This window comes from Sciurus carolinensis, chromosome 1, assembly GCF_902686445.1.
Source record: "Sciurus carolinensis chromosome 1, mSciCar1.2, whole genome shotgun sequence".
NCBI classification, from domain to species: domain Eukaryota; kingdom Metazoa; phylum Chordata; class Mammalia; order Rodentia; family Sciuridae; genus Sciurus; species Sciurus carolinensis.
In genome coordinates this window covers 25,034,265-25,042,867 of record NC_062213.1, presented here as the reverse complement: position 1 = coordinate 25,042,867, position 8,603 = coordinate 25,034,265, and the positions used below count along the sequence as shown (strand labels likewise).

Genomic DNA, 8,603 nt, shown 5'->3' with positions numbered 1-8,603 from the left:
TTTTTTACTTCATTTGTTATTAGTTTCTGAATTTTGTTTTGTCCTTTTTCAAATGATCTCTATCTCTGATGATATTCTCATCAAGATCATGCGTTTTCTCCCTAAGTTTGTTGAACTGTCTACCTGTAATCTCTTGTATCTCAAAGAATTTCCTAAAATCATTATCTTAAATTCATTTTCTGGCATTTTCTTAATTTCTTTTTCTTTGAAGTTTGTTGCTAGAGAATTACCGTGTTCTTTCAGAGGCCACATGTTATCTTGTTTTTTTCATGCCTCTTGTTTCCCTATGTTGATATTTGAGCATCTGGTGAATCAGTTGCCTTTACCAATTTTATAAGGCAGCTTTCATAGTAAAATACTTTTTGTTAATAATGCATTCTAGGGTATTAGCTAGGTAGGCACCTGGGCAATGGTTTTAGGTTGGTACTTCAGTATATTATCTTCAGTTATAATCAATGTTGATGCTTTAAGGCATTTTCATGGCCTAGACTTCAGGGTGGAGGGTACTGCCAGCTGGGATGCAGGACAGGTGCACAAACAACTCTGGACAGAGTGCACCAGCTGCAGGTGCAGGGTATCCATCAGTTTGCATAGGTCACATGGTGGTACTGCCACTCTGGCAGGCCAATGCACAGCTGATGCAGCAGTGAAAGTGGAGTACACATTGGATTCTGATGACTAAAATGGAGTGGGCACCTCTGCTGGGTCTCAATAAACATGCCCAGTGACTGGCTATCAGTGTCTGAGAGCTGTGATGGTGACTTTCTGGGTACTCTATGGAATGATCTATTCAGGGAAGAATCCAAGCTGCTTTCTGGGGTCTAGGGTGGACTGCCATAACTGCGTGTCTATTTCCCAGGACCTGGATGATCAAGCCCCTCCTAGAGGATGCTCAGATGCCTCCTGGGCTTATTGGAGCAACCTGGTACTTCTCAGGAACTCAACAAGAAGATCTTCACAGAATCAGCTACCTGGATATTTCTGCAGGAGGATGGGCCGGCTTGCCAGTGTGCTTTCTGGGGCTTCTATAGACTGTGTCCCACAAGTTGTACTGTTTGGCTACCACAGGTATATGATCACCTGACTGGTTCATGGGGCTGCATCTGCAGAGTTCCTGGCACCAGCCATCCTAACTGCATCATGGGACCCCAGTTGGCCAGGCTCTTAAGACAATGCTGTGTGGCAGGAGCCTGTGTAGTACAGATTACAGTGTGGACTAGGCTCCATCTCTTGGATAGCACAGTGGTGTGGTACCCCAATGGCTTTCCAAACTGTGCTCCTGATCTGTTTGTCTCCTCCAAAAGCAAATACTTCGCGTATCTGTGGAGTAAGTGAGAATTTCTGCAGGCCCCTTTCTTGCCCTTTCCTCATGAGCGAAGTCCCTCTTGGCTCAGTGTTGAGCTAGAGGGATGGGATGGTATTTGTTCTGTACTTAGATCTCTTCTTTGTAAGGCCACCGTGTATCTCCTACACTCCAGTGCAATAGCTATTGCTTTCTTTGTTTGGGCCTCTCTTTTGTGGAAGGATATGTGCCAGGAATCTCTCGTCAGCCATTTTGCTCTTATTAGTGCCCTCACTTCTAAAGTGGGACTGTGGTAACCATATCTCTTGCATAGGTTGTTGTGAGGACTAAATGATTAAAATTATAAAGTATTTAAAATATGTAATGACTGGCATGGGAAGCACTGACCACATCAATAGCCCTTGATATTGTTATTGTTTTGTCATATTTCTACTGTTGAACCTGGTTCACAATAATACTCAATACATGTTGGCCAGATAAAGCCATGTTTAGATCAGTGTATGAAGGAATAGAGAGTGAACAAAACTAGTGGCTTCTTAACATCTAGTAACACTACTTTTTAGGCTTCAAAATTTCCCTGAAGATTTTTAATGGAGGTTAGGATTTGGTTGTATCCAAAAATCATTGCTAATTGAGAGATGTAGGATGATGGGTGGAAATGGAATAGGTGATGTTACCTGGCATAACCAGGAACCCTTCAATCATGCTGCACCAGCTGCCAAGAGAGCTCAGGGGCTTACGGGAAGGATTGTCTATCGGTCTTCTGTCTCCCTTCAGAGATCCTTTTCTCTGCAAAGGTCAAGACTTAAAAGGAAGGAAAACCAGTAATGCAACTATATAAGCTAAGCAATCACACCTCCCAATATCCTCATTCATTGTCACTGAGAGGGAAAAGACATATCCTTTTGAATGACAAGTACCTCAGTCATTCTGCACTAAATGCTTCAAAAGGATTACATTAGTCAACTTTCCAAATAATATCTTTTCATTCTCAAGTTATAAACTAACAAACTAATAAAACCAAACCTGTGTTCTTTCCACTCTATCATGTTACTTCTCAAAAAAGAATCTACTTTTAAGAGAACAGAGGAAGAATATAGGAAATACAGATGGCATTCATCTTGTGTATTCACTCTTTTGGAATTGGAAACATGGACTAAGAGAACTTCTAAAACATACAAATGGGACAGAAAGAGGAAGAAAGGCAGTGCTTGCCAAGAAAGAGATCAAATGCAGAATTAAGGACAAAGGGACATGATGTGGGCTCTAATTATTCTGATCTAACTTCTCTACTTTCCATTGATCTTCCGGTATAATATAAGGCCACAAATTTGAAATCAGATATTTTAGTCTCACTTCTGCAATGACTGGATGAATTTGGGCAAAATATTTATCATCACTGATTCTTGACTTCCTCATCTATAAAAGGAATAATAATGTGCACTACCTAGTATGGCTGCAAGGGTGATAGGAGGTAACATCCACAATTCACAGAATACAAGTCCCAATAGAGGGCTTGTGGCATGTGTGATATGGAGGAGGATGGAAGAGTGGATGGAGGGACAAAGTGCAAAAGGGTTGTGGGGGCTGGGTTGTGGCTCAGTGCCAATGTGCCTACCTAGCACATGTGAGGCACTGGGTTCAATCCTCAGCACCACAGGAAAACAAATGAATAATCAAAGATATTGTGTCCTTCTACAACTAAAAAATAATTTTTTTTAAAGTGGATGTGTGTGTGGAGAGAGAGATGTGTGTGTTATGAAGTTCCTCCCTCATGCACTTTTAGAATGTGTTCATTTCATCACTGAGACAAGAGGAAATAGTGAGATATATGCTTTGTTAATCTTATGGCTTCTGTACTGGAAAATATCTCCAAGATAATCTACTTTTGTGTCCTCATTTTACACTATTACAGTACTTAGAAACTTAATCTTACTGGTCAAAATGTGTTTATGTCTTGTCTTCTCCAACTTAAAAAAAAAAATCAGAAAATGTTACTTTCTTCCCAAATGTTATTAGGAATAAAAGAATTCATTTGTAGATAACACCGTTATTTAATATATATGTATATTTAGTATACATGTATGTTAAATATATATAATATGCATACCTTATATAAGAATATATATATATACTTTATATAAGAATATATATATATATATTTATAAGAATATAATCCCTTAATAAGAATAAACTGTAATGAGCTAAATAGCAAATGAGAACATATTTCACTCCTGTGGTTTGTTCTCACTAACAAGGAGAACAAAAGCTGTTACCACAGCTTGTAACAAAACCATAATGATAGAAATATTTCTAAAGGGTTGAATGCCTGGGGCACAAAATGAGGAGGAAGATGAGGCTCTGTCCTCTCTGTGCCTCATCTCAGTCTTATACTTAGTGCTTTGCTACTGGAGTTTACTACCCATGGTGCCAGAATGTGCTTCACATTACTACTTCACTTCTGAGGTAAGAGCCTGAAACAGATATTTCTGTCCTGGTACATTTTCAACCCATGAGCTGCTTTATATTATGGAATTAAATTGCCATAGTCAGTAGGGAGAAAATAATAACCATGATACAATATATTTCTTAGTAGAATGCTTGACTTGGTCACAGAAATAGGTCTGACTTACAGAATTATTTTCCTGATCTTTAAAATTGTCGACCATTTCTACCTGTTAAACCTTGGAAAACACTTTCAAGATGAGTGGAAAATTTTGCCTCTTAAAATTCTTTTAAAGATTTAACAAATCATTTTCTCGGGTTCTAGCCAAATTAGGGGAGAAATAAAAAGATTTAAACTTCATTGTAAGTACATTTCTTGATCTTTTTATCCTTGTCTCTTTTAGTGTCATGGTAGAAAGAACACTAATTTGGAAATGAGGTGATCTAGGGTTGAGTCACAGCTGTGCCCATAGCCAACTTTGTGCCTTAGGAATGCAGTTAACCTTTTTTGTCTATAAAATAAAAGAACAATCCAACCAGATGGCATCTGAAGTTATTACATTGTAAGCTTTCCACTTTCAGGTTGGATTATAAACCTTTTCTGAAGACCAAATTCTAATTTGATCCTGAGGAATCACTCAAATCCCAGAGCCTCCCCCAAACTCACCCCCATAAAAACCCCAAAAGGTGACTCAGAGAGTTTATCATAATTAATCCCTGGATTTCTTTCAAAACACTTCATGTCTATGTAAGACTGGCACAAAGGGCAGAGAGATGAGGAAGTTTAGATTATCTTGAGAAAAGTGAAATAAAGAATGTGATACTCTCTCCATCAAAGCGAATGTGACATGGATGTACAGATTTCACATGACTTCATTCTGAGAGAACATTCTGGAAATGTTCCCAGGAGGCATGATAGGACATCAAGTGACAGCACAACCTAGTAAGGTTATAACAGAGGTGTTATAATCAGTGCAATTTTATTACCAAAGGGAAAAATTAAAACCTCAGCCTAGACAGCAAGGTAGTAACACAGCTGCTCTCTGACTGCCTGCCCAAGGCTAAGCCAAACCCACAAGGTGCTGTCAAGTCTGAGGGCAGGCTAGGAGAGCAGGGCCCAGGTTCAGCTGAGGAGGGCCTCCCTGCTCCCCAGGCCTGTTCTGTTTCTGGCTGTGTTTTTGTGTTGGGTTTTATTTTTCATTACTTACCACCACAAAAAAAAAGCCTTAAGATTTACTGACTTTGCTTCTGATCAATTTATTTTTTCTTCAGAAAATCCACTCTCTTCTCTAAACTTTTATTTTATAACCTTCTTCTCAGATTCCCTTAATCTTTCAATAACTTTTTACTTTCAAGCACATAAACAAAACTACATTTCATTTTTCATACTCCTCTTATAAATGACCATATTCAAGCTTAGACCAGAATAGTAAGTCTCTGCTCTTTACAGCACTTGGCAAAGTCACCCCAAACTCTGATTTTACAGGATAAGGGTTTTCAGAGAGGGTTGTGGTTAAATCCCACCTTTTCCCCCCAGCAGTCATGAGATCATAGAGAAGTTTGTCCCACCTCTACGAGTCTCAGTTTAAAAACCTCCAACAGTGAAAAACACATGCCAATTTTGGAGGGTTTTAATAAACACTTAGTTTTCAATATGTGTTGACTTAATACAACATCTGATACATGATAAAGGTATATTTAACTCTTAAACTCCTACTATTATTAACTATCATTACTAACTACTATTATCAATGTAATATGTGAACATTTTTAAAAATTATGAATCAAATAATGCAAAGAAAAAATGAGGTATAATCATCACAATCATTTAATGATATGATTTAAATTAAAATTATTTTGCTTAATTACATTGCTAGAAGAGTTCATTTGAGAATGAATAACTGTTTCTATTGGTTATTAGTCATATCTATCATCAAGAATAATGACTGACAACAGTAATTGCTCAATAAATATTTGAATAAATGAACAAATGTGTCTCTACATATATTTTTGCTCAAATCAGAAGATATAGGAGTGTTTCCATGTTTGCTCTCTTTTCTTGTGAGCCATAAACCTGGATCAAATCCCACAAGCCTGACAAGATTTTCTGTACAGAAGTCCTGTTCCATACCATCTGTTTATTCTCATGCACTCCCTAACTTCAGAACATGCAGCTTTCAAATAGGGAAACCTATTGTTCTCTCTGTGCACTCTGGTCATTTGTAAGGAAATTGGGGTGATCAGGTGTCCTTGAAGTGCAACAACCCAGCTCATGAAGGCTGTCATGGACCCTCTTTCTTCTGGACAAAACTGCCCACATGAGCACTATTATACGCAACCATGGGCATCAATTTCAAAAAGCACATAAAAAAAAAAAAGTAAAAACTGCAGTGCAGTATCTTGAACTATGTTCTGTAATAGAAAAGGGACATTAGTGAAAAATCTGGTGAAAACCCAAAGAAATTTGTAATCCAGTGAAGATATTGTATCAATAATAATTTATTAGTTTTGATAATGAACTTTACATGCCTTGTTAGCACTAGAGGAAGCTGGGTGAAAGATATATAATAATTTTTGCCCTAACTTTGCAATGTTTCTGTAAACCAAAAAGTATTCAAAAATAAAGATTGACTAAAAAATTAAAAATGAATGAAAATCGGCCTTGAAAAATATCAAAAGAATGCAAGATACTGGCCAATTAGTTGGGATACGGTGTCAGCAGCTACAGTAGGGATCCATATAGGTTAAGGACAAGTACAAGATCACAGAAATGTGAGTGATGTGATGTGTATAGCACATATGTAGAGTGCTTGCAAGTACCTTAAATCTTTCAATTCTCGCAATAATTTATAAACCAGAAACTATTTATCTACCCATTTTATAGATAAGAAAACTGAGGTTGAGAACACTTGAACTGCTTCCCAAAGGCATCAAGTGATGGAGATACAAAACCAACATTATAAGCTTAGGCATTTCAGCTCCTAGTCCTGTGCTGTTAACTTTGATCATCCTGCAAGTAAGGTAAGATGCAGTAAAAGCCAAAATGATGCTAAGGGCATGTATAGGAAAGATGAATCTGAAATTGTCCTAGCAAGTGGAGTCATGTACACAAATTTTAACAGCAACAGCAGAAAGAATGGAAATGATCTGGGTTTTGATTCTTGCTCCATTAACTAGCCGTGACAACTTCATCCATCACCAAAAATGTTTAAGTCTCTGATTTTATGTCTTTAAAAAGATGACAGTGATGATTATTTTCCAAGTGTGTTCCAAAGCTATGATTCCACCATTGTAAGGTATAGTATGTGTTGAAGTTGCATAAGGTTGATGATTTGGACACTCCACCAAAAAAAAAAAAAACAAACATGGAAAATACTGGTTTATATGGAGTCAAAATGGGTTGCTATGGGAACAGCATTAACAAAGGTATTTAATTCATTAATTCAGTCTAAAAGCTGAGTAATTCAATATTTAAGAAATAAGTCTAGCAAGTCATCTAATATTTTATAGGGTAATAAAATAAAAAGTACTTGTTTTAATTTAATAGTAAATATAACTTAATGCCACAATAAATCATTAATGAGTGGAAATTTTTTGAATACCTAAATGTGCTAGACAGAGAATCAAAGCTGATGAAACAGAAATGAATAATATCTGATTTCTGACCTCAATGTTTAAGAAATGCAGTTAGTGAAGGTGATATAGACTTAAAAGATTATTCAATGAAAAGATGATGAGTGAGACTGAGAAAGTCTGAAGAGTATGGACCATCTAACTCAGACAAAGGAAAACAGAACATTTTTTCAAATAGAGAAAAGCGGGAGAACATTCTGGAAAAAGAGAATGTAAAGAAGTTGGGATGGGCCATCAATATAAATTTAGCATGATTGGTGAAGACCAAGAAAGAGAATCAAATGAGGTCTGTAAACAGGAAGCCACTATGATTTGATATTATTTTGGAGAATGACATAAACTATACTACTATGCACTGACCTAATCAGGTCACATCTGGAATATTAGGTTCAGCTATAAGTGTTCCATTTTGAGAAGGGCACTGAGAAACAGGAGCACATGCAAAGGCTGCTGAGATGGCAAATGAGTTAAAAACCCTCTAAAGAGATGATAAAATTGCATTTTAAACTAATTTCTATAGTCAAAAGCTACCCCCTAGTTTTCACTGCCAAACCCACGTCCCCTGACAATTTCACCTGAATCCAATGTTTTCTCCATTCCTGTGAATTAGGGCTTTAATGTTTGTGAATGGAAAAGCAGAAGGTTGGATCAAGTGCAAGCATGTGAGAGAAGGAAAAGTCAACAGGAGAATGGAGGATGACCCAAGAGTGTCTTCTTCTCACCAGTCTGGATTAATATGGATCCACTTTGGAAAGAAGGGAAGAAGCTGGAAGAATTGCTGAGGGAGCTTTACAAGCTGACTCAGAGTTGCTCCTGGCATCTGGAGATAATTTAAGGCAGAAAGCTGAGGAAGACATCCTTTGCTTTTCCTTTGTATGGTCTCTAGTACAATTGTCTGTTGGCTTATTTACTCTGAAGAAATCTTGGAGTATCTGAGACATATTCTTGGCATGCCTTTGGGCAGTTTTTAGCAGGCAGTGAGGCACAGGGCTATTGTTATGGTTTAGATTTCAGGTGTCCCCCCTGAGCTTCTGTGTTGACGCAGGTATATTCAGAGGTGAAATGATTAGATTGTGAAAGTTATAACCTTATCAGTCCATTCTAGTTTGAACAGACTGAATGGGTAGTAAGTGTAAGCAGATGGGGTGTGACTAGAGGAGGTGGGTCACTAGGGGTGTTTCCTGGAAGGGTGCATATTCCCTGTGGTCCCTTTCCCTTGCGC

The 8,603-nt window shown here is 37.6% G+C and overlaps 1 pseudogene; it reads left to right on the top strand.

Moving 5' to 3' along the window:
* Nucleotides 1-888: 888 nt before the first annotated feature.
* The window catches only part of LOC124979088 (mitochondrial fission regulator 2-like), a 31,927-nt pseudogene continuing 24,212 nt past the window's right edge, over nucleotides 889-8,603 (top strand).